General features: G+C 42.9%; 1 protein-coding gene across 3 annotated transcripts in view; it reads right to left on the bottom strand.

The window, feature by feature from the left end:
• Window positions 1–16,700, bottom strand: part of slc45a3 (solute carrier family 45 member 3) — a 33,797-nt gene extending 17,097 nt beyond the window's left edge. For 2 of the 3 annotated variants that reach the window (XM_047384686.1, XM_047384669.1), the window contains exons 1-2: window positions 16,582–16,682; window positions 14,786–14,819 (exon numbers count right to left, since the gene is read on the bottom strand). The gene's annotated coding sequence lies outside the window, so the exon portion shown is untranslated. Of the gene's footprint in view, window positions 1–14,785; window positions 14,820–16,581 lie in introns of all 3 variants that reach the window. The other variant, XM_047384676.1, reaches the window with a different exon arrangement.
• Window positions 16,701–23,084: the final 6,384 nt, after the last annotated feature.

Here is a 23,084-nt window from a genome sequence, read left to right on the forward strand (position 1 = left end):
TATAAAGTAAAGAGAATTGGCCCAAGTACTGAACCCTGTGGTACTCCACAATTAACCCTGGAGTTTAAAGATGATTTATCATTTACATGAACAAACTGGAATCTGTCAGACAGATAAGATTTAAACCAGCCTAGCGCTGTTCCCCTGATCCCTACAGCATATTCCAGCCTTTCTAAGAGAATATTATGGTCGACTTGATCAAATGCAGCACTGAGATCTAACAGAACCAGAACAGACACAAGTCCATTATCTGAGGCCATAAGAATATCATTAGTGACTTTCAGCAGAGCTGTTTCAGTGCTATGATGAGCTCTGAAACCTGACTGAAACTCTTTAAACAGGTCATTGCTGTATAAATGTTCACACATTTGATTAACAACTATTTTCTCAAGAATTTTAGATAATAATGGAAGATTGGATATAGGTCTGTAATTTTTCAAGTCAGCTCGATCAAGCGAAGGTTTCTTAAGTAAAGGTTTAATTACAGCTACCTTAAAAGCCTGTGGTTCTGATCCATTTACTAAAGATAGATTAATCATATCTAAAATGGGGCTGGTAATCAGAGGGAACACTTCCTTAAATAATTTGGTTGGGATTGGGTCTAACATACAAGTTGAAGGTTTAGATGAAGCTAATATTTCTGATAACTCAGGAAGCTCCACAGGATCAAAGCAGTCCAAACACAGATCAGGTTCTGCAGTTATTTCCAATGTTGTCTCACTTGCTGAGAATGAAGTAATCATCTTCAGGAGTATGTCAAAGATTTTCTTTTTAATAGAATCAATTTTATTTAAGAAGAATCCCATAAAGTCATGGCTGCTGAGAGCTAAGGGAATGGATGGCTCAACAGAGCTATGACTCTGTGTAAGTTTAGCAACTGTACTAAAGAGAAACCTAGGATTATTCTTGTTCTCTTCTATTAATGATGAGAAATAAGATGTTCTAGCTTGGTGAAGTGTCTTTTTATACAACAGTAGGCTATTTTTCCAGATTAAGTAGGAATCCTCTAGGTGTGTAGAGCGCCATTTTCTCTCCAATTTTCTAACATTGTGCTTTAAAGTACGCAGCTCTGAATTAAACCAAGGAGCTAGCCTCCTATGAATAATTACCTTCTTTTTCAAGGGGGCTGCATTGTCTAATGCATCACGCAATGATGAAGAAACACTATGAACAAAAGAATCAATTTGTGAAGGGGAAGTAACAAAATTATTGCCCTCCACTGTAGGAAGAGTAGTCGTCTTGCAATCAGAAGGTTGTGGGTTCGATTCCAGCTTCCTCCTGCCATATGTCGATGTGCCCCTGGGCAAGGCACTTAACCTCAAGTTGCCTACCGATCTGCGTATCGGTGTATGAATGTGTGAGCGTTAGTGAGTGCGATTGGGTGAATGTGGCTCTAGTGTAAAGCGCTTTGAGCGGTCTGTATGACTGGAAAAGCGCTTTATAAGTTCAGTCCATTTACCATTTACCATTCTGTAATAATGAGGAAATTAAAAGTGGAACAGATTCTTTAAAGGTTGTTACAGCATCGCCTGATAATGATCTACTATAATGAAATGTTCTTTCAGGTGTGGAGTACTCGGTTAAATTAAACTCAAAGGTTATTAAAAAATAGTCAGACAGGACAGGGTTATGAGAGAATATTATGTCTTTATACTCAATGCCATATGTCAGCACAAGGTCCAGAGAATGAAGACAAAGGTGGGTAGGTTTGTTAATGTTTTGAGCAAAGCCAATTGAGTCCAAGATAGCATTAAACGCTATATTTAGGCTATCGCTTTCAGTGTCAACATGAATGTTAAAATCCCCCACTATAATAACTTTATCTGTATTTAACACTAAATCAGATAAAAGGTCTGAAAACTGATCTAACAATTTAGAATAAGGGCCTGGTGGACGGTACAAAACAACAAACAGAAGAGGTTTTAGTGCTTTGCAATTTGGATGAGGAAAACTTAGGATTAAATATTCAAAGGAGTTGTAGCTATTGATGGGTCTGGGACTAATCAATAAATCGGACTGAAAGATGGTTGCTACTCCTCCTCCTCTCCAAGTATTTCGAGGAATGTGAAAATTTAAATAATTAGTAGGAGTTAACTCATATATAGTAACATAATCCTCTTACTGCAGCCAGGTTTCTGTGAGGCAAAATAAATCAATCTGATTGTCACAAATCAGGTCACTAACTAGCAAAGTCTTTAAAGAGAGAGATCTTATGTTCAGTAAGCCACATTTAATTGTTTTATTTTTCTTTTTAGTCTGAGTTGTATTTATTTTTATTAGATTTTCATGATTTCCTACTTTTAGATTATTTTTTAATCTATTCAATTTTGGCCGTGGGCGAGACACTGCCTTAATAGAGTAATAGGTGGGTAGCGCGTACAGTTCTCGACCCTGGCAGACATTTGACTATGGTCGCTGGTGTCTCTAGTGCCACGCTGACAGAGTTGGCTTCTCAGCAGGTGTCTCGCTGAGCGGGGAAAATCTGTTATGGTGCGTTCACACTGAACGCGGATTCTGCGAATTTTTCACCTCATTTGTGTGCTTTTGCCCACTTGACATTCCGCGAGAACTCCGCGTTGGCATTGGCAACAAGCGACAACGCTTCGCCGCATCATCAAGTATGAGGAGCTTCCGTCTTCTGCTTGCTGGTTTCAACTGAACATGGATTTCACGGATAATAACGGTGTTTTACCTGAGGAGAGCCGAAAAACGCCGCCAACGTCAACGTCCCTGGGTTCACCAGATTCTTCAGGGACGGGAACAGTTCGGAGAGTACCACCACCTACTCCAGGAGCTGCGTCTGGATGACGGTCGATTTCAGCGGTACTTCCGTCTATCCAGGACCCAGTTCGAAGATCTGCTAACCCGCGTTGGGAGACGAATCGGCCTCCGGGACACCAACTACCGGCGACCACAGTGAAGCCAGCCCGAAGCCGGACACGGGACACTCAAGCTCCGCGGAGCCAGCAGCATCCAGCCCACGGCCGATCTGAGTCAGGCACCCAGATTTCGGCTAGCTGCTCTCTGTTGACGCGCGGTGGTTCACTAAGGACCGTCAATAAGTTTCCGAAACAAACAATCGTGGAAAATCTGAGTGCCTGAATCGGATCAACCGTGAGCTAGATGCCGCTAACTCTGCGGAGCTTGAACATCCAACTTCAAACTAACTTCACCGCGGTCTACCAGCGCTATATCCTCGCTGCTGAACGCCTGTCCATCTGTCTTCGGTGAGTAAATGAATCTCAGCTCAATAAAAAAATTGCTGATTTTTAATGTCCACATCTCCTAAATATAAGATATTTGTGCCTAAACATAACCAGGCCAGGTCCTTTCTGTACTTGTCTCGGTAAAAGTAATTAGTTGAATCATACAACTCTGGCTTGCCGCACACCGCCACTATGATCTGGTCCTCCATCATTGACAACCGCTTCTTCTCCGCTTTGGTCCTTCACCCTACGTCACAGCCACGGCCAAATCCAGTCCCTGATTGGTTGACGCGACGCGAATTTAGGAAAAAGTTCAGATTTTTCAACTAGTCCATTGCGCCGCTCCTCTCCCGCTTCGCTTGGCGCACCTTCCGTGTCCTTCGCACCGCAACGCGCCGCTCTTGAACGCGCCTCTACATAGGGATAACATGTAAATTGGGCGCTTCTTTCGCAGAAACCGCGTACAGTGTGAACGCACCATTAGAAACGCAGACGGGTTGGTGGTGACCTGTGGGCTGTGCGGGCTCTGCTGGAGGACTGCTACGGGGAGCTACCCTCGGTGGCTCCACGCTGGCTAAGGGGCCTCGGATATCTGCTGGTTTTTCAACAGCGTGGAGCCGGGCTTCCAATTCCGACACCCTCGCCTCCAAAGCTACATTTATTACACGTCCCATTATCACTAAAGGAGGCAGAGGAGTAACTGAACATCTGACACAGAGAGCAAGAGGGAGGAGGAGACTCAGAACAGCAAAACGGGTAGCCATGGTGGAGGTAAAGCTAACGCTAAGCTAACGACCCCTTACCACTACTAGAAAAAAACGTGTAAAACACGGAAAGTCCCCAAACGTTAAATACAGCAACAGAAAGTATGTGTTTTAACGTGCTTATGTATTAGAACAAGTAAGAGATATCACAGTAGAGAGAAATCAGATCAAACGAGAGAGCTTCACACACCAAACAATTCACCGAGTGCAATAGTGAGAACAGGAAGTGATGAATACGCCTTACCACTTTCTCCCATTCAGCTCTGGCGCATTAATGGACCCAACTGTCCGAGAGCAGAAACAAGAGGACCTGCTTCAAGCCAACTGCCTGTAGACACCTTTGTTTTTGATCTGAATGCAGCAAAGTTGAAATGAAGTGGACCTGCCTAGAGGCCATCACTGTTTCTCAGTCCTGCATTATCTTCAAAACGTTTGACAGCGATCCATCCATTTCATCCAGAACTTTAACAAAGTTCTACAACATTCCTGACCTTTAAACTTTTAAATGTCAGTAAATTTCACCTACCAATATAAACTGTCGGATTTGAATTTGGTTTCTGCTCTCTTGAAAGGCAACTCTGACCAAGCAGAAGGTCCAGTTCTTTCCAAAGGTCCCCCCCCCCTTGGCAGTTTTCATGTTTAGGTAGCCAATAATTTTAAGCCCACATCCCTTGTTGTGACCTCCGACCCAACTAAGCCAAGATGTGAAAGACATCAGGCCCAGGATGGCTCTTTCATAACAATATCTAAGCAAAGGCCAACCTGTCTTCACTTATTTAGAACAAAATAAAACTTCAGAGGGTGTTTGTAAGTAGATGTGAGTTCTCGTTTTACAGCACAGCAATATTTCCATCTCTCTGCATTTATTCTAATTATAGAACAGGGTCCAGAAAAGGTTTAAGTTTCTAAACAGCAACAGGTAACTAACAGGTACAAAGCAGCAGCCTCTAAATAAAGGATTTACTATTTCTCTGAGCTCTGACCTTCAGATTCAGGTTTCTTTCTAGGAACTCAAACACCTGCAAACTTATTTATGCGAACGTTGGTCTAATTCTGTGCTGCTGGCGCCTCGATAATGGTTGTAGGTTTGATTCCTACAACCTATTAATGCATCAAAACACACGTCTTTAACCATTTTATTAAGCTCACAACAAGAACATGCTGTTTGTTGGGGTGTTTGGAGTTTCCTGTTTTGATGTATTTAAAGAAGAAAAAACTGATTTGATCTGCAGATCATCAATCACAGCCGATCAAGGGGAAATTGCTGATTTTAGTCACTAGTTCAAAAAGAAAACTGTTTTCAGTATCAGTGGATTCATTCAGGTCTGTGCTTCTCTAGACAGGAAATGCTCTTTATTTTTCTGACAGCGTTGTCTACCCGCGAAGCCCAAAGGCTCTGCTATGAAAAGGCGCAGAGAGAAGCATAAACTGATGCTGAGGTTGGTTTGTCTTGGATGTCTGAACTCAGATTTGAGAATGACGTCACACCTAAATGGAGCCAGTCAGAAAACCAGTGGGATTTGCTAATTGCTGTTCTGGCTGACCAGGCTAACTACTAGTAGCATTACTAGCTAACCGTGAGTTCACACAGTAAAGGAACAAGCTCACTAATGTATGTGTCTCTTTTTTAATGATAAGCTGTTTACATGCACAGCAGCCATACTGACTCGGAGACCTCTGAGTCTCCAACTTCAGAGAATGTTCAGTTTATTGTTTCCGACACGGATATTCTGGCTTGCCAGAACAAACAGAACACACCATGAGGACCCACACTGATGGTCCATATTTATTCATCTAGACATTAAGATGACGACTTGATGAAGTTCAAATTGAGCATCAAAATGAGGAAGAAAGAATTTAAGTAACTTTGAATGTAGCATGGTTGTTGGTACTGGATAGGCTGGTCTGAACCTGCTGGTCTGCTGGGAGTTTCACCAACAACCATCTCTCAGGTTTACAGAAGATGGTCTAAAACAGAGAAAACATCCAAGGAGCAGCAGCTGAGTTGAGGAAAATGTCTTGCTGAGGTCAGAGAATGGACTGACTGGTTCCAGATGATAGAACGGCTACAGTAGCTCAAACAAAGGTCTGCAGAACCTCATCTCTGAACACAACATTTGGAGCCTTGATGCAGATGGGCTACACCAGCAGAAGTACCACTTATGTCAGCTAAGATCAAGAAACTGAAGCTACAGTAGACCCACACTTACCAGAACTGGACAATAACAGGTTGGAGAAATGTTAGTCTAATGAGTCTGGATGTCAGCTGCAGCATTCAGATGGTTGGGTCAGGGTTTGGTGGCAACAAACTGAAAGCTGCCTTGGATCAACATCTCAGGCTGGTGGTGACATCACCATCCAGCAGATATGTTTTCATTACACATTAGGCCTCTTTGCACCATCCAAGCTTCATTTAAACTCCACAGCCTGAGTGTTGTTGCTGACCATCTCCATCCATTTCATGACCACAGTGGACCCATGTTCACTGGGTCCATGATGGCCTCTTCCAGCAACATATTGCTCCATGCTACAAAGCTCAGATCAAGACAATGGCCTCCACACTCAGCAAATCTGAGTCCAAAAGAACATCTTTGGGATGTGGTGGAAGAGCAGATTCTCATCATGGATATTCAGACAACCTGCAGGAACTGTGTGATGATGTCATGTCAACATGTTCTAAAGACAAAAGGGGGCTTAACCTGGTACAACTAAGGGTGTACCTAATAAAGTGGTCAGTACATTTAAATGTGCTTGGATTGGATGTGAGATAAAGACCAGACCACCCTGTGGTGGGATTAAAGTGATTGTTTCAGTAAATTATCTTGGGTGTGATGACAGAATGAAGCCACTTGTGCCTCGGGGTATGAAAGGAAGGAAGGGAGGAAGGGAGAGAGGAAGGAAGGAAGGAAGGAAGGCAGGAAGGGAGAGAGAGAGAGAGAGGAAGGAAGGAAGGAAGGAAGGGAGAGAGAGAGGAAGGAAGGAAGGAAGGAAGGCAGGAAGGGAGAGAGAGAGAGAGAGGAAGGAAGGAAGGAAGGAAGGGAGAGAGAGAGGAAGGAAGGGAGGAAGGAAGGCAGGAAGGGAGAGAGAGAGAGAGAGGAAGGAAGGAAGGAAGGGAGAGAGAGAGGAAGGAAGGAAGGCAGGAAGGGAGAGAGGAAGGAAGGAAGGAAGGAAGGAAGGCAGGAAGGAAGGAAGGCAGGAAGGGAGAGAGAGAGAGAGAGAGGAAGGAAGGAAGGAAGGAAGGGAGAGAGAGAGGAAGGAAGGGAGGAAGGAAGGAAGGAAGGAAGGGAGAGAGAGAGAGAGAGGAAGGAAGGAAGGAAGGAAGGGAGAGAGAGAGGAAGGAAGGGAGGAAGGAAGGAAGGAAGGAAGGCAGGAAGGGAGAGAGAGAGAGAGAGGAAGGAAGGAAGGAAGGAAGGGAGAGAGAGAGGAAGGAAGGGAGGAAGGAAGGCAGGAAGGGAGAGAGAGAGAGAGAGAAAGGAAGGAAGGAAGGGAGAGAGAGAGGAAGGAAGGAAGGAAGGAAGGCAGGAAGGGAGAGAGGAAGGAAGGAAGGAAGGCAGGAAGGAAGGAAGGCAGGAAGGGAGAGAGAGAGAGAGAGGAAGGAAGGAAGGAAGGGAGAGAGAGAGGAAGGAAGGAAGGAAGGAAGGCAGGAAGGGAGAGAGGAAGGAAGGAAGGAAGGAAGGAAGGAAGGCAGGAAGGAAGGAAGGCAGGAAGGGAGAGAGGAAGGAAGGAAGGAAGGAAGGAAGGCAGGAAGGGAGAGAGAGAGAGAGAGGAAGGAAGGAAGGAAGGGAGAGAGAGAGAGAGAGGAAGGAAGGAAGGAAGGAAGGAAAGGAGAGAGAGAGGAAGGAAGGAAGGAAGGAAAGGAGAGAGAGAGAGGAAGGAAGGAAGGGAGAGAGAGGAAGGAAGGGAGGAAGGCAGGAAGTTTTAATAAAACAGTCAAGGTCCTCCTGCCGGCTTTCATAACAGAGAAGAAAGGATCTGATCTATTGAGTGGTTTATCCAGTCAGCAGCCCAAACTCACCAACAAGCACATCTTCACCAACTCTTCTGACCACCGGCTTAAAAAGTGGCTCCGATATTTAATCCCTTCAGTGTCCCCTACTCCCTCCCTCCTCTCCTTTGCAGCCCACCTTCCTCACATCCCTCCCATTATACCCCTCCTCCTTCTGTGTCTTAGCCTGTAAGGCAGGAATTAGGATGATCTCCAAGCACTCCACGATTCCTGCTGTTTCTGTCTGTCTCTTAAAAGGTGTTCATATTTTCACAGAAAAGTAAAAATAAATAAAAGTAAAGATTTCCAGACCAGGGGCCTCCTGTACGAAGGGTACTTACGCACAAAAATGTTGCGGCGAAACATTTTTGGCCTGCTGTGAAAATGTGCGGCAGCCACACAAACGTTTTCAATCAACAATAATAAACTAAAGATAACTAAACCTCCTCTAAATCCAGTAAAATATGAGTCCATTCAGTTTAATTCAGGGAGCATCCAACCTGATGTTTCTTCATGACTTTCATGACTGAGCTTTTATGGTTTAAACCAGAGCAATGAAACTGAATTACAATCCGCCTCAGTAACGTAACACACCTCAGAAAATGATGGAAACTGTGAAACTTCCTCTACCTGTAGATGGAAATGCTCATCGGTCTGAGCGTTGAGGACCATAAATGCATGTGAATCATCTAAAAGACACTTTCATTCTCACTGAGAATAAAACGGTGTCGGATCAGCAGATGAACTCCTAACAAGTCAGGTTTGATGATTCCTAAGGTGGACCAGCTGGAGACAATCATACATGTCCATAAATAGCTGCTAAAGTTGCTCCTAACTGTGGAACGATGGCAGCTTTGGTTCAGCTGAAGGACATCACCAATGGAAGAAGTCAGAGATCCTCCTGACCTGCTGGGACATGATGATGCACGGCTCATCAGCTGGTTCAGATTGTCCAGGACAATCATCTTGGAGCTCTGCCAGGAGCTGACCTCAGTGTTACAGAGGAGAACCAGGAGGAACCGTGGGTCTCCGGTACCAGTTCCAGTTCCCACTACCCTGCGGTCCCTGGTCAGAGGGAGCCGACTGACAAGTCGGGTATTTAACAGTCATCCCTGAACCTTCCTACCGACAACTTTTAGAATGAAAGCTGAGCACTCTTTAGTACATGAGACCCCAAAGCAGTTGAGACACTCTCACCTGTGATTTGGATCCACAGTGACAGAAGCAGTTACAAAGAATAAATTGACATCATCCCCTGAAGCCGAGGCCTCTCCTCCAGCTCTCCATTTTCCACCTATAATCACTCTCTGAAAAAGCAATCTGTATTTTAACCCAGACCTGGTATCAGGTTCAGCTGCTTTCAGGCCCAGGGGGCATCTCCCACCCTCTCTGATTACTGCCCTGCTTCCAGCTCCATCTTAGCTAAGCCCCTGCATAACTACTGATTGGTGGACTGAGTTAACCCTTCTCCTGGTTCATTGGCTCTGTGAGCAAAAAGCCTATTTAAGTAGAGGTGAACACGCACACAGGCGTAGATAAACTCCACCACCCGGCTGGACGCCTCGTCTAGACCGAGTGCCTGCGGGCCAAGACTAACCCTCTGCAGAAAAGCTTTTAATTTGATAACAATAAGAGGAAGAGGAGCGCAGGGAGAAGGTGGTTATTGAGAGAAGGTGTGCTGGGTGTTCAGTGATGGTGTCATACGACTGGCATTAAGAACTCTTCATATCAATAGAGGACTGGAGAAGAGCTGCTTGCAGCAAAGCTTCCGCTCTGTAGCACAATTGGCCTGAAAAACCCATTTTGGAAAAAGGCCGGGCCTTACCAATGCAGCTTTGACAAGCATGTTTAAAGGTCCTGAAAATATTTCCTATTCCGGAATGTTCTGAACCATGCTGGAGCAGAGCAGCTGTCGGCCACTTCAACAGGCCTACAATATCTCAGGACACAATTACAAACATGCAAGGAGCCACAATGCTTTAACAAGCGAGAATGGAAAAAAGCTCAATCATTGTGTCAGTACTGTATGAAGAGGAGAATAATAAGCTGCAGCCTGAAACAACAGGGAAGCAGTCCAAGACGCCAAAAAGTTCAAGTTCCAGACATACCAGAGACGTTCTCAACCACAGAGCACGTCTGTCTCCAAACGACTGTTGCTCCACACACCGATAACTGCAGCAAAACTTTGCCTATCTAGAGTGCAAAGGTTCCCCTCCACCGGCCAAAACCAACATGCATATAATAAGATACAGCACATATCTGTCTGGTATCATAACGCATGCAAAGGGAAACAGTGCTGCAGAAAACAGAACTTAAGGGCCACTACTGCTGGAGCAACAGCAGAGACCCAATAAAGCCTAAATGTCAGCAGCATTATACAGATCAGCAAGGAGGGAAAGGAGAAGATCAATCAGTCATTGTGTTCCTACAGCAAATTAACCTTTAAGTAAAAACGTGATGCTGATGCTTAAACACTGAACTTGTAGACCAACACAAGAACTTTTCACATCCAAGTCTCAGCACTGCTCCAAAAACCATTCAAGAGCACGACAGATGCATAAATCTGCTCCAACATTCTTCTACACAGACCCACAGGACTGAAGGTCCCATCCAGGTCTGACATGGAGGTACGTCTCCTGGATTAGGTCAACTAAAGCGTTATAAAAATATCTAAACAGTCCATTTAGGTTCTCCTTTTCTGCTATATTTTTATCATTTAAAGTTAGTGGCGATTTGTAATTGTTTCAGTGTAATGTTGTCATATTGAGGTCAGAACAGTCTTCATGGTAATATCTATCATTAAAATATTATTCATGACTGGACTGAGGTCTGTTCTTGGTTTTTCCTTCATCTGAAAACTCAGGCTTGTTTTATCTGGACATGCATAAATAAGGAATTTATTTGATTTATTTTGTGTAAATCTTTGGTCACATTTATTTTGTGGTAAGAAATGAGGCAAATTTGACATTTCTATACATAAAAACCTCAGTGTGCACTCAGGAATCAGGAAAAGAAGAACAAAGGATGGCAAGTGATAGCAGGATGTGGCAGAAACCACTGACATGACTCATAAATAAGACTGCTAGGAGTTACTGGAGAATGAGAGGCAGACAAACATCACTGAAGGGGAGATGAAAGCTCAGGACCTTTAGGTTTGTTTTACCAGAGCTGTTAGTGACTGATGAACACATGAATCTAGATGGACAAAAGCTCATTTCAGTGACAGATTGCCTTCAGAATTATAAAGTACAGATTGTTGTTGACAGCTCAGAGATGTCAAAGTAAATCCAGGCCTCATCATCCTGCCTTCATTTTCCTCTTAGATCCCAGATTTATCAACATCTATTGAGTCTTTTCTGATTAAATTCATATTTCGAGGGTCTTTAGACGACAAAACCAACAGGAAGGTTCATTTCAGCTCAAAATTAAATAACCAATGAGGTTTTTATTCTTGCAGCTAATAGACAAGGACAATAAACTATACAGCTGCATGTTATCATGAATGCATCCAAGACTTAGACAGAAGGACATCAACAGGTCTGTCTCTTATCCAGCTGCTGTAGCAGCAGTCGTTGCCCTGAGGCCCAATGATTAACACCTCAGTCAAACAGCAGATGGCTGAAATGGAGGAGAAGGTCAAAGTCCTTCCTCTCCCCTGCAGAACGCATGAACTGCACACACCAAGCAGCACCACATAATTAATACCGTGTACAGAAACAACGTTGGAAGATCTATGCTTCACAATAAAACCTCCCAAATCACACAAACCAGAGCTGGAGACACAGAACAAGCTGCCCGACAACAGCAACATGTCATCTAGATAAATCTGTCCTTCCTTTGTTTTAATCAAGTCTTCAAAAACGTTCAACCTCCCAAACAACAAGAAGCTCGTTTAACATCAGCCAGGATGGAGATGACACCAGACACAGCAGTCATCATCCTGTCAGAGAACAGATGTGTTTCCTGCTTTCTGAAAACAGTCATCAAAGCTCCTGGAGACATACTGACTCAGAAATCACACGCGTGCACAGAGCATCTTCTCACATATCAAAGGTCTCCCTCTAACACTCAATAGTATCTCCTTCAGCTTCCACATGAAAGAGAACAGTGTAGTGGTTCATAATGTGCTGCTTTCCTATTCATGAAGCGCGACTTGAAACAGGACCGCCCAGTTGGACCGTTTTCTGCTGCTTTCAGGAGGTGGAAGGGTCATCTACACACTGGCTCACTAGCTGCCTCGCCACAACTCTTCTCAGTTTACTCTGCAGGGTTTCTGTTTGACGTCGGTGCAGAAATATCCAAGTCCTCATCATTATGGGAATATGTCAACGCACCAGCCTGCATTTATCAGCTTCTGGGCTTGACCAATCCAGACTGACTGCTGTTCAGCATCAGTACCAACCTGGTAGGGTTCTGCTTCTCTTCACCTTCAACTGACAGAAAGTGATGCGTTCAAGTACCTACTGGTTTTACGAAGACTGGACCTGACACCAGTCTTCATAGGCTCATCCTCATCAACACCATGTGAGCAGAACTAAGGAAAGTCGAAGGACTGAATTAGGCGAGCAGAGTGGTTGGGAAGCTGGGTTCGGGCCCTCAGGCTGAGCTGAAAGCAGCCACCGCCGTGTTTCCTGCAGGTAAAAAAGCACTCAGCCACATTTCAAAGATAAGATCCAAAGGATTATTATTCTGAATTTATTATTACAGATTCACAGCTATGGTTTTTAATATACAGTCTGTAAATGAACCTGGATCATTTTCAAAGAATAAAAACAGAGAGCAGCTCACCGCTAAACAAAGCCCCGTCATGGTGGAGAAGTGATGAATGTGAACAGTTCATATATCCATGATTCCCGCTGTGGTTCTGTTTTATACCCACAAACCAACAACTATTCTGATAAATGATCAAAAACAGCTCAAAGATCACTTATTATTTCGTTTAGATCTATTTTATTTTCTTACGTTTTTACACAGCACCGATTAGATTATGGTACTGATCCGTGTTTAGTCCAGTGAGCCCTTCTGACATTTGATCAACAAGCAAGTTAATGTAATGTTGTTGACCCATGAGGGTTCCTACAGAACACAGTGAACGGTTTCAGCCAAATACTGAAATTCCCGTTTCCACGCTGGACCTCATTAAATATACAGTGTCCATGAAGAAGGATCTGGATTTGAAGCAGAAATCTTTCACATGTTTCTACAGGGCTTATTGCTCCTCTGCAACATGGGGATTGTAGTTTTATCACAGAGTAATAAACTCCAAATCCCAGGCAAGTAAAGCTTTTAACCAGTTTGAATAATAAACTCAATCTGACTGAACTGGTTGATAACTAGGATCAGTTGGAAGGGATCTACCCGACTTGGACTCTGTCTGGTTCGACTAAACTGGCATTTTGTTTGTGTGTAAAGTCCTTTGAGACGACATGTGTTGTAAATTGGCGCTATTTAAATGAACTGAACTGAATTGAAATCGATTTTATTCAAGAGGAACATCTTGGTGTTTAAGTCCTTTATGACCAATGTTACGTACAGGTCAACTGAGTCTTTTAGGTATTTATTCCTTTGGCTGGAGAATAATCAAAAACAGACAATGTTGAACATACTGTGCAGCTCAAATGACTAACAATGTCACGTGTGCTTTAGTAACTTAGGGGCTGCCTTGCCATGAGATCAACAGAGAAGAGTTCAAATCTGACAGAAGGTCAGGTTGGAGGTCAGGTTGGGCACACAAATGAGGAAATGAGACTAAATGAACTTCATAAAAACCCTTAAAGTGTCTGAACTTCCTGAAGAAACAAACAAGTGATGAGAAGTTTCATCATCAGCTATCGATCCATCCATTAAACATAAAAATTCAGTCTTCAATCATCTTTCCCAGCAGACGGGGAACATAAGGTGACTTTAGCCAGCTAGAAACTGAATGAAAGCCACTTACACGAACCATTAAAGTAGTGAAAGATCCTGTTTAAATGCTGAGCAGATGCTATATTTCCCCCACTGAGTGACACACCGAATGACAGAAAATCAGAGCAGCACATTAGGATTAAAGAGAAAAGCCGTTGGCTGAGGAATCCACTTGAGAACTGAGCCGGTGCCAGCGCACCCACACATTCTGGCACGGAGTGACTTTCTGCCAGACAGCGACTGTTCATGGCTTTCATCAGACCGCAGAGAACCGTCATGTACCTGCTGGCTTCAGTTTGACTTCAGCTTGGGTATAGGTGTGGTCCCAGGAAAAGGCTTTCAGATCTTTCCTTTTGTCCTTCAGTCATCAGGTGAGCTGGTTGTGGATCAGTATTACTGACAGGCTGGGTGTGCTTTGACCCCCACAGCCTGGAGAAACCTTGGCGCTCCTCTGCTTCCCATCAATGAGACGAAGGAAGCAAACAAGTAGATTTATATGCTTTAACCGGGTCACAGTGCTCTAACAATGTGTGATTCAGCACCTGCAGGATTCTCCCACACATGAAGAAGGTGGTGTGTTGCTTTTAAATGGTGGCTGAAGCACCCAGGGGAACAAAACTAGAAATCTAACACCTCTTTCCATTTTTCCCTAACCATTCCTCTCAGACTCCTCCTGTTTCAACAATGATGAGCAAAAAAGATGCTTTATGCAGCTCTGAGAAATGATCTGAATGAATCTGTTGGTAAAAAGGCAACAGCTCCAATTTTATAAACCTCCAAGGCAACACTTCCTGGTCTAGGAGCCCAGCTACAGACGAGGTTACATTTCATTCGCCACAGACAATAAAAACAAATATTCACACCCAGCAACCAGTATAGCGTGCATTTAAAACCATCGTATTTATTTTAATGTATTTACTTACAGGGAGGTCTGAACTGGGAAGCGAAACTTTAGACCTGAAAGCAGTTAAAGAGAGAGAGGAACACTTTAGCATCTGAAACAAGTCTACAGACCTGGGTTTATTTCAGCCTTTCATATCAGCAGCAGATAATACTTTGACATTGCACTTAGCCCATAATCCACCTCCTGTCTAACAACGTTCGCAGGTGAGCCAGGTATACATGGAGGGCACAATGCAGATAAACAGCCTAGGAGCGATTAAAACAGCCAAGCCGTCAGTCTCTTAAGTAGCTTGGTGTCCTCGACTGTGGATGATTATCCGCTACTGGCTGAGGGAACATTGGACTGTCAGAGAATACGCCAGCTGGTCCAGGAACAACATCCTGGGTGAAGAAGCCCTACTATCGCTGTGGAACAGATGAGCTGCACAGAACACCTCCTGGGACAACGCATAAAGACTAAGAAATGCTAACAATGTAACTGCTTGAAAATCAGCTCCTTTGATCACAATGAAGACATGCTGCTGATCAGTTACACTCAATCTTCTAAATGTTAATGCAGCGCCAACAGGAATCCACTTTAAATACATGGAGGGGAGCCTAGCTCAGTTCTTAAATACTACAGAACATAGAAGGATCCGATTTGTTCGGAGCAACAAGATCCTGCAGAGAAGAGAAGAGTTACCAGAGCAGAGTGGGTTTTAGAGAAGAAGAATTTATTCCCAAAGAAGGAATCAATAGGATTGTTAATTGACCACTGGGGGGGCCCTCAGTCTTGGGTTAGAGGCAGACAGAGTCCTCCCAGGTTCTAAGTTCTTAGCATTAATATAGAACAAACATCCAGAGATGTAAGAATGTTCCCTCAGAGTCCGTCTGTTAGAAGAAGAAAGGATCTGAAACCAATTAGAACCTCCAGTCCTTTCTGAGGGCTCTGAAGGTTACACGGGCTGCTAAATGAAACAATACTTCAGCTTCAGAAGTTACTGCAAAACCAAAAAGTTCTAGATCAATGAGTGTGAACATGTTCAGAACCAGAACCAGCTCAGTAAATGCTAAGCTGTACAGATACAAACATACAGTAACATTTCTCCCCGATCCTGGCCTTACCCACTAAAGGCTACACCAGTACCACCAGTGGTGCACAGCTCTGTGGAGCAACATCTGGGAATCTCAGATTATTATCAAAGGTATCAGAATCAGATGATCTTTGAACTCAGTTCATCATTTCTTTAAAATATGTAGGATTAAATCAGAGGGACGTCCTGCCCTGAGGAGGTGGTAACTTTCCATGGAAAAGACTCCCCAAACCTCTATGTGTCAAGCAGCGGGCTGCAGCGACCAGCCACCCGGACAGGAAACATTCCCTCGGTCCGGTTCGGAACATGTTCTGCCAGCATGGCACTTAGCGGCGCATTGGCGAGTAGGGAGGCCGGCGTTAGGAGCCGCTAAGCGGAAAAACCTCCAGAGAGGACCGCGCTACTGCTGCTGGAAGCGGGCTAACCGTACACCTTCTAGCCGCAGGCTCCACCGCTATTACACACATGTACTGTGGGTCTCAACCGAATCACCGAACCGGGTTTACAGGACAGGAAAGAAGGCGCTAAACGACGACATTTGGGTTTAATTGATGATTCTGTTGCCTGCGGCTTCAAGGCGGTGGACAATTGGAAAACGACCCAACACCCAGTGAATAAGTTTCAACACTAACGTTTAAGTTAGAAAGTACCGAATAACAAGCAGCCCAGTTTTTAATTAGAACGGAACCTTCACAGAGGAACATAGAACCGTAAAGATGGACTTTTCTGAGCGGAATCTTCACCTTAAGTTCTGCGGAGCTCCGAGAGATCCATGCAGCGCCTGGCTCGCTCCGGACGGACCGCTGCTGCTGGACTTCCAGAGAGTCAACTACCCAGCTGTGACAACAGCTGTCAAGCTGACGCTGCAGCGAACACGACATCCGGTGCGGCTTTTCAAAATAAACTTACCAAATGAACAGCACCTATATTAACGTTTGTGTCCAGAAACAAGAAATGCGAGGTCGGCTTTCAGGGCTCACATTTTACCGACAATAATTATAAACATAAACTTTAGACCAAATAAGGATAAAAGGAACATTTTTTATATTTATAAAGAAAAACAAAAGGCAGGTTGCGATAGTGAAAATATACTTATTTGTTTCACAGCAGAGTAGCTGACTGCTCAGGCTTTGAGGTTCATCAGAGAGACAGTCTGGAGGGATGAACCGTCTCAGTGGTGGCTGGTTGTAGCGCCACCTGAAGGTAAAAGCTACAATATGTGGGGTCTGTAGAGATGTTAGCTGCCCTTTCATCTCTTTGTTAATCAGTAAACAAACAGATGGGTCTAAACGGGAGGCAGTGCAGTAAATGTTAAATTACAGCTACCCTTCAAGCTCTTATTTTGTAGACCAAAAAATGTATCCAGTACCGGAAGTGTTAACAAGAGGTTGATAGATAACAAAGACGTGAGTTCAGGATGTTAGTTGCTGTTTTAAAAACCATCCCGGTTCCGCCACTTGAAGACATGGAACCTAGTATGTCATCATAATGAGATTTAAATTCATAACTATGGCTTTTAGAGCCAAATCATAAACTTCTATCAGATAAATATGCTTTTATACGTTAAAATGATCAACACCGGTACTTTCAAAGTTAAACGTTTGATCAGTCATGATTTTATGCTTTATATAATCATGACTTTGACCCTCAAAATATTTTCCTCATAATAATGACTTTGTAAAATAATACAAAATTTGTATCTTATTAGCTTGACGTTGAAAGTCATGAAATACAAAGTCAGAATTTTGACTTTTAAACTTACAATTATGTTTTTTGAATTGACTTAGCCCATTTTAAAGTTACCCACCTTTCACACAATGCAACTGGAAACAACACTCTCCAATTATTTTTACCTCCACCTTCCTCCCTTCCTGTTGGTTAGAGTAAGTTTGAGGTCAGGTTTAGCCTAAACCGGCTCAGTTATGGTTGAGGTCCAAACACACCCTCCATTTCTGCTACCTGTATGACACCTTCTCTTTTCCAATGGTTGTAATCAGTCTGACAGAGGGAGGTATCTCAATCCTTGTGGTTTTTAGTATAACAATGACCATCAGTGGGCTCTAGATGGACAAACTTTATCAGTTTATTATTTTACTTAGTACTCCTACACATAACCCATTCTAAAATGTCCAAACTCTAACACTCAGTAGTTTAATCCAACCTCCCCAACAACCCGCACCATTCAGACCCTTTGGGAAGATCCTTGAGACGACATGTGTTGTGAATTGGCGCTATGTAAATAAAAACTGAATTGAATTGAATTGACGGCTCCCTGGTGAGGTGTTCCAGGCACGTCCCACCAGGAGGAGGCCCAGAGGGAGACCCAGGACATGCTGGAGGGACTATGTTTCTTGGCTGGCCTGGGAACGATTTTGGATTCCCCTGGACAAGCTGGTCCAAGTGGCTGGGGATAGGGAAGTCTGGGTCTCTCTGCTTAGTGTGCTGCCCCCGCGACCCGACCCCGGATAAGTGGAAGACAATGGATGGATGGATGGATACTTTGAACAAATTAACTGTTGGGTCCAGCCATGGATTACTACATTTAAAATCTTTTTTAAAGTTTGATCTTTTCTAGAATTTCCAAAATAAATCACAGTAACCTACTCCTAACTCCGCCAGGAACAGAAGGACAGCGGACTTCCTGTGACGTCAATGTTTGAATAAAAACCCCACGTTTCAACAAACAGACCTCTTTCCATGCAGATTCCAAACGTCAACCAGAGGCTCCACGTGTGCGTATGTCTCCTTGCTGGTAAGCTAACGTGACTCTACAACTTGGATCCAGAGTGACTACGATCACATGCAACAAAGTTAAGTAATGATTTGCTGTTCCAAGTATCCGGCAATCATTCATTTAAAGGGTCTAATGAGACAAGCGTGACTTGGCTTTTCTTCTGAGGCCTCCAGAAGCAGCCCCAATAAAAGCAGACGTCCCCCACGGCCTGGAAAAGAAGGCCCGGACCACATCGCACGCCTTCCTGCATGCACGTCAAGGTAGCGAGAGCTAGCTCGCTGCATCGCGGCCACACAAGGAGCCTAACGTACCTTTGTTGTACAGTTCAGCAAGGCAAGTTTAAAGCCCTTCCCCACAGCTGCAAGCTAACCCTTAGGGAGCAGTCACACGTGGATGTTTCCTCAACACCCAGGACAACTTCTCCTCACCACGGTTCATGTAAGAGGTGGTGTTTGGGCAGAGAAGTTTACTTTAGAGTTAAATAATCTAAACAATGTTTGTTTCATGATGTTTGGTTTTTGTCTGTGTTGTGTTTTTAAAAGGTAAGACAAACTTTATTCAAATGGTGGTTTTTAAACACAGAAGATCGGCCATATGCATTTCAACCCTTTTATTAGTGGTATTTTAAAGGTATGTGTTTGATTCTGGTAACTTTAAGCTATAAGTTTCTTTTGTTAGCTCCGATGAGAATTAGTTATCCAGAAAGTTGGTTTTACTCAGCAAATTATTATTTAAAATGTTTTATTAAAATGTTTTATCTGATCTTGCATTGTAAAAGGTTGTTTAAAGGTATACCAATTATTGCCTAAGTTAGTTCCAAGACTAACTTAACTTCATTTCCAGATTCTTCAAGATAATCCTTGGTTCTCAAACATAATTAGCATTGAATAGTAATATTGCATCACTTTATTGGTCATGGTTTTTACCCATCTTTGATTCACTTTGTTATTCTTTAATTCTGCTTGGTAGTTTAGTTGGATTGTTCTAGTATAGTGAAGAGTTTGTTGATTGAAATATGTTTGACTTTGAGTTGACTTATTTTTGTTAACAAATTCTTGTATTTTAACAAATTGTGTGAATTCATTCTGTGTGTGTTCAGGGTTTTGCTGTTCTTTGTTTTTAGTTGTGTCCTGTCCAGCAGAGTTGCGCTTAGAAGTGTTGTCTGAGTCCCAAGAAAAAGCCCAATAGATTTACTTTCACAAGTGGAGTATTACGGCTAATGCTTTAAAGCTCTGCTTGCTATTTATAAAATAAACTTTAATAGAAACTGCTTTGGGATTATTTCAATTGATACAATCACTGAGACAGAAATGAAAAGGAAAAAATTAGAAGAACAAAAGAGAGAGGGGGGGCAAAAAGGAAAAAGGGAGAGAAAGAGAAAAGAATGGAGGAGAGAAAGAAGGATGAAGAAAATACAAGATAACATCCTGCTTGTTTCTACACCTGCAGAAATGTTCATACAGGTCCTTCTCAAAATATTAGCATATTGTGATAAAGTTCATTATTTTCCATAATGTAAAGATGAAAATTTAACATTCATATATTTTAGATTCATTGCACACTAACTGAAATATTTCAGGTCTTTTATTGTCTTAATACAGATGATTGTGGCATACAGCTCATGAAAACCCAAAATTCCTATCTCACAAAATTAGCATATCATTAAAAGGGTCTCTAAACGAGCTATGAACCTAATCATCTGAATCAACGAGTTAACTCTAAACACCTGCAAAAGATTCCTGAGGCCTTTAAAACTCCCAGCCTGGTTCATCACTCAAAACCCCAATCATGGATAAGACTGCCGACCTGACTGCTGTCCAGAAGGCCACTATTGACACCCTCAAGCAAGAGGGTAAGACACAGAAAGACATTTCTGAACGAATAGGCTGTTCCCAGAGTGCTGTATCAAGGCACCTCAGTGGGAAGTCTGTGGGAAGGAAAAAGTGTGGCAGAAAACGCTGCACAACGAAAAGAGGTGACCGGACCCTGAGGAAGATTGTGGAGAAGGGCCGATTCCAGACCTTGGGGACCTGCGGAAGCAGTGGACTGAGTCTGGAGTAGAAACATCCAGAGCCACCGTGCACAGGCGTGTGCAGGAAATGGGCTACAGGTGCCGCATTCCCCAGACCTGGGCTACAGAGAAGCAGCACTGGACTGTTGCTCAGTGGTCCAAAGTACTTTTTTCGGATGAAAGCAAATTCTGCATGTCATTCAGAAATCAAGGTGCCAGAGTCTGGAGGAAGACTGGGGAGAAGGAAATGCCAAAATGCCAGAAGTCCAGTGTCAAGTACCCACAGTCAGTGATGGTCTGGGGTGCAGTGTCAGCTGCTGGTGTTGGTCCACTGTGTTTTATCAAGGGCAGGGTCAATGCAGCTAGCTATCAGGAGATGCTTCCATCTGCTGAAAAGCTTTATGGAGATGAAGATTTCATTTTTCAGCACGACCTGGCACCTGCTCACAGTGCCAAAACCACTGGTAAATGGTTTACTGACCATGGTATCACTGTGCTCAATTGGCCTGCCAACTCTCCTGACCTGAACCCCATAGAGAATCTGTGGGATATTGTGAAGAGAACGTTGAGAGACTCAAGACCCAACACTCTGGATGAGCTAAAGGCTGCTATCGAAGCATCCTGGGCCTCCATAAGACCTCAGCAGTGCCACAGGCTGATTGCCTCCATGCCACGCCGCATTGAAGCAGTCATTTCTGCAAAAGGATTCCCGACCAAGTATTGAGTGCATAACTGTACATGATTATTTGAAGGTTGACGTTTTTTGTATTAAAAACACTTTTCTTTTATTGATCGGATGAAATATGCTAATTTTGTGAGATAGGAATTTTGGGTTTTCATGAGCTGTATGCCAAAATCATCCATATTAAGACAATAAAAGACCTGAAATATTTCAGTTAGTGTGCTATGAATCTAAAATATATGAATGTTAAATTTTCATCATGACATTATGGAAAATAATGAACTTTATCACAATATGCTAATATTTTGAGAAGGACCTGTATGAACATTTCTGCAGGTGTAGAAACAAGCAGGATGTTATCTTGTATTTTCTTCATCCTTCTTTCTCTCCTCCATTCTTTTCTCTTTCTCTCCCTTTTTCCTTTTTGCCCCCCCTCTCTCTTTTGTTCTTCTAATTTTTTCCTTTTCATTTCTGTCTCAGTGATTGTATCAATTGAAATAATCCCAAAGCAGTTTCTATTAAAGTTTATTTTATAAATAGCAAGCAGAGCTTTAAAGCATTAGCCGTAATACTCCACTTGTGAAAGTAAATCTATTGGGCTTTTTCTTGGGACTCAGACAACACTTCTAAGCGCAACTCTGCTGGACAGGACACAACTAAAAACAAAGAACAGCAAAACCCTGAACACACACAGAATGAATTCACACAATTTGTTAAAATACAAGAATTTGTTAACAAAAATAAGTCAACTCAAAGTCAAACATATTTCAATCAACAAACTCTTCACTATACTAGAACAATCCAACTAAACTACCAAGCAGAATTAAAGAATAACAAAGTGAATCAAAGATGGGTAAAAACCATGACCAATAAAGTGATGCAATATTACTATTCAATGCTAATTATGTTTGAGAACCAAGGATTATCTTGAAGAATCTGGAAATGAAGTTAAGTTAGTCTTGGAACTAACTTAGGCAATAATTGGTATACCTTTAAACAACCTTTTACAATGCAAGATCAGATAAAACATTTTAATAAAACATTTTAAATAATAATTTGCTGAGTAAAACCAACTTTCTGGATAACTAATTCTCATCGGAGCTAACAAAAGAAACTTATAGCTTAAAGTTACCAGAATCAAACACATACCTTTAAAATACCACTAATAAAAGGGTTGAAATGCATATGGCCGATCTTCTGTGTTTAAAAACCACCATTTGAATAAAGTTTGTCTTACCTTTAAAAACACAACACAGACAAAAACTCAGTCCACTGCTTCCGCAGGTCCCCCGAGGTCTGGAATCGGCCCTTCTCCACAATCTTCCTCAGGGTCCGGTCACCTCTTCTCGTTGTGCAGCGTTTTCTGCCACACTTTTTCCTTCCCACAGACTTCCCACTGAGGTGCCTTGATACAGCACTCTGGGAACAGCCTATTTGTTCAGAAATGTCTTTCTGTGTCTTACCCTCTTGCTTGAGGGTGTCAATAGTGGCCTTCTGGACAGCAGTCAGGTCGGCAGTCTTACCCATGATTGGGGTTTTGAGTGATGAACCAGGCTGGGAGTTTTAAAGGCCTCAGGAATCTTTTGCAGGTGTTTAGAGTTAACTCGTTGATTCAGATGATTAGGTTCATAGCTCGTTTAGAGACCCTTTTAATGATATGCTAATTTTGTGAGATAGGAATTTTGGGTTTTCATGAGCTGTATGCCAAAATCATCCGTATTAAGACAATAAAAGACCTGAAATATTTCAGTTAGTGTGCAATGAATCTAAAATATATGAATGTTACATTTTCATCATTACATTATGGAAAATAATGAAC

This window comes from Girardinichthys multiradiatus, chromosome 2, assembly GCF_021462225.1.
Source record: "Girardinichthys multiradiatus isolate DD_20200921_A chromosome 2, DD_fGirMul_XY1, whole genome shotgun sequence".
Taxonomy (NCBI): Eukaryota; Metazoa; Chordata; class Actinopteri; order Cyprinodontiformes; family Goodeidae; genus Girardinichthys; species Girardinichthys multiradiatus.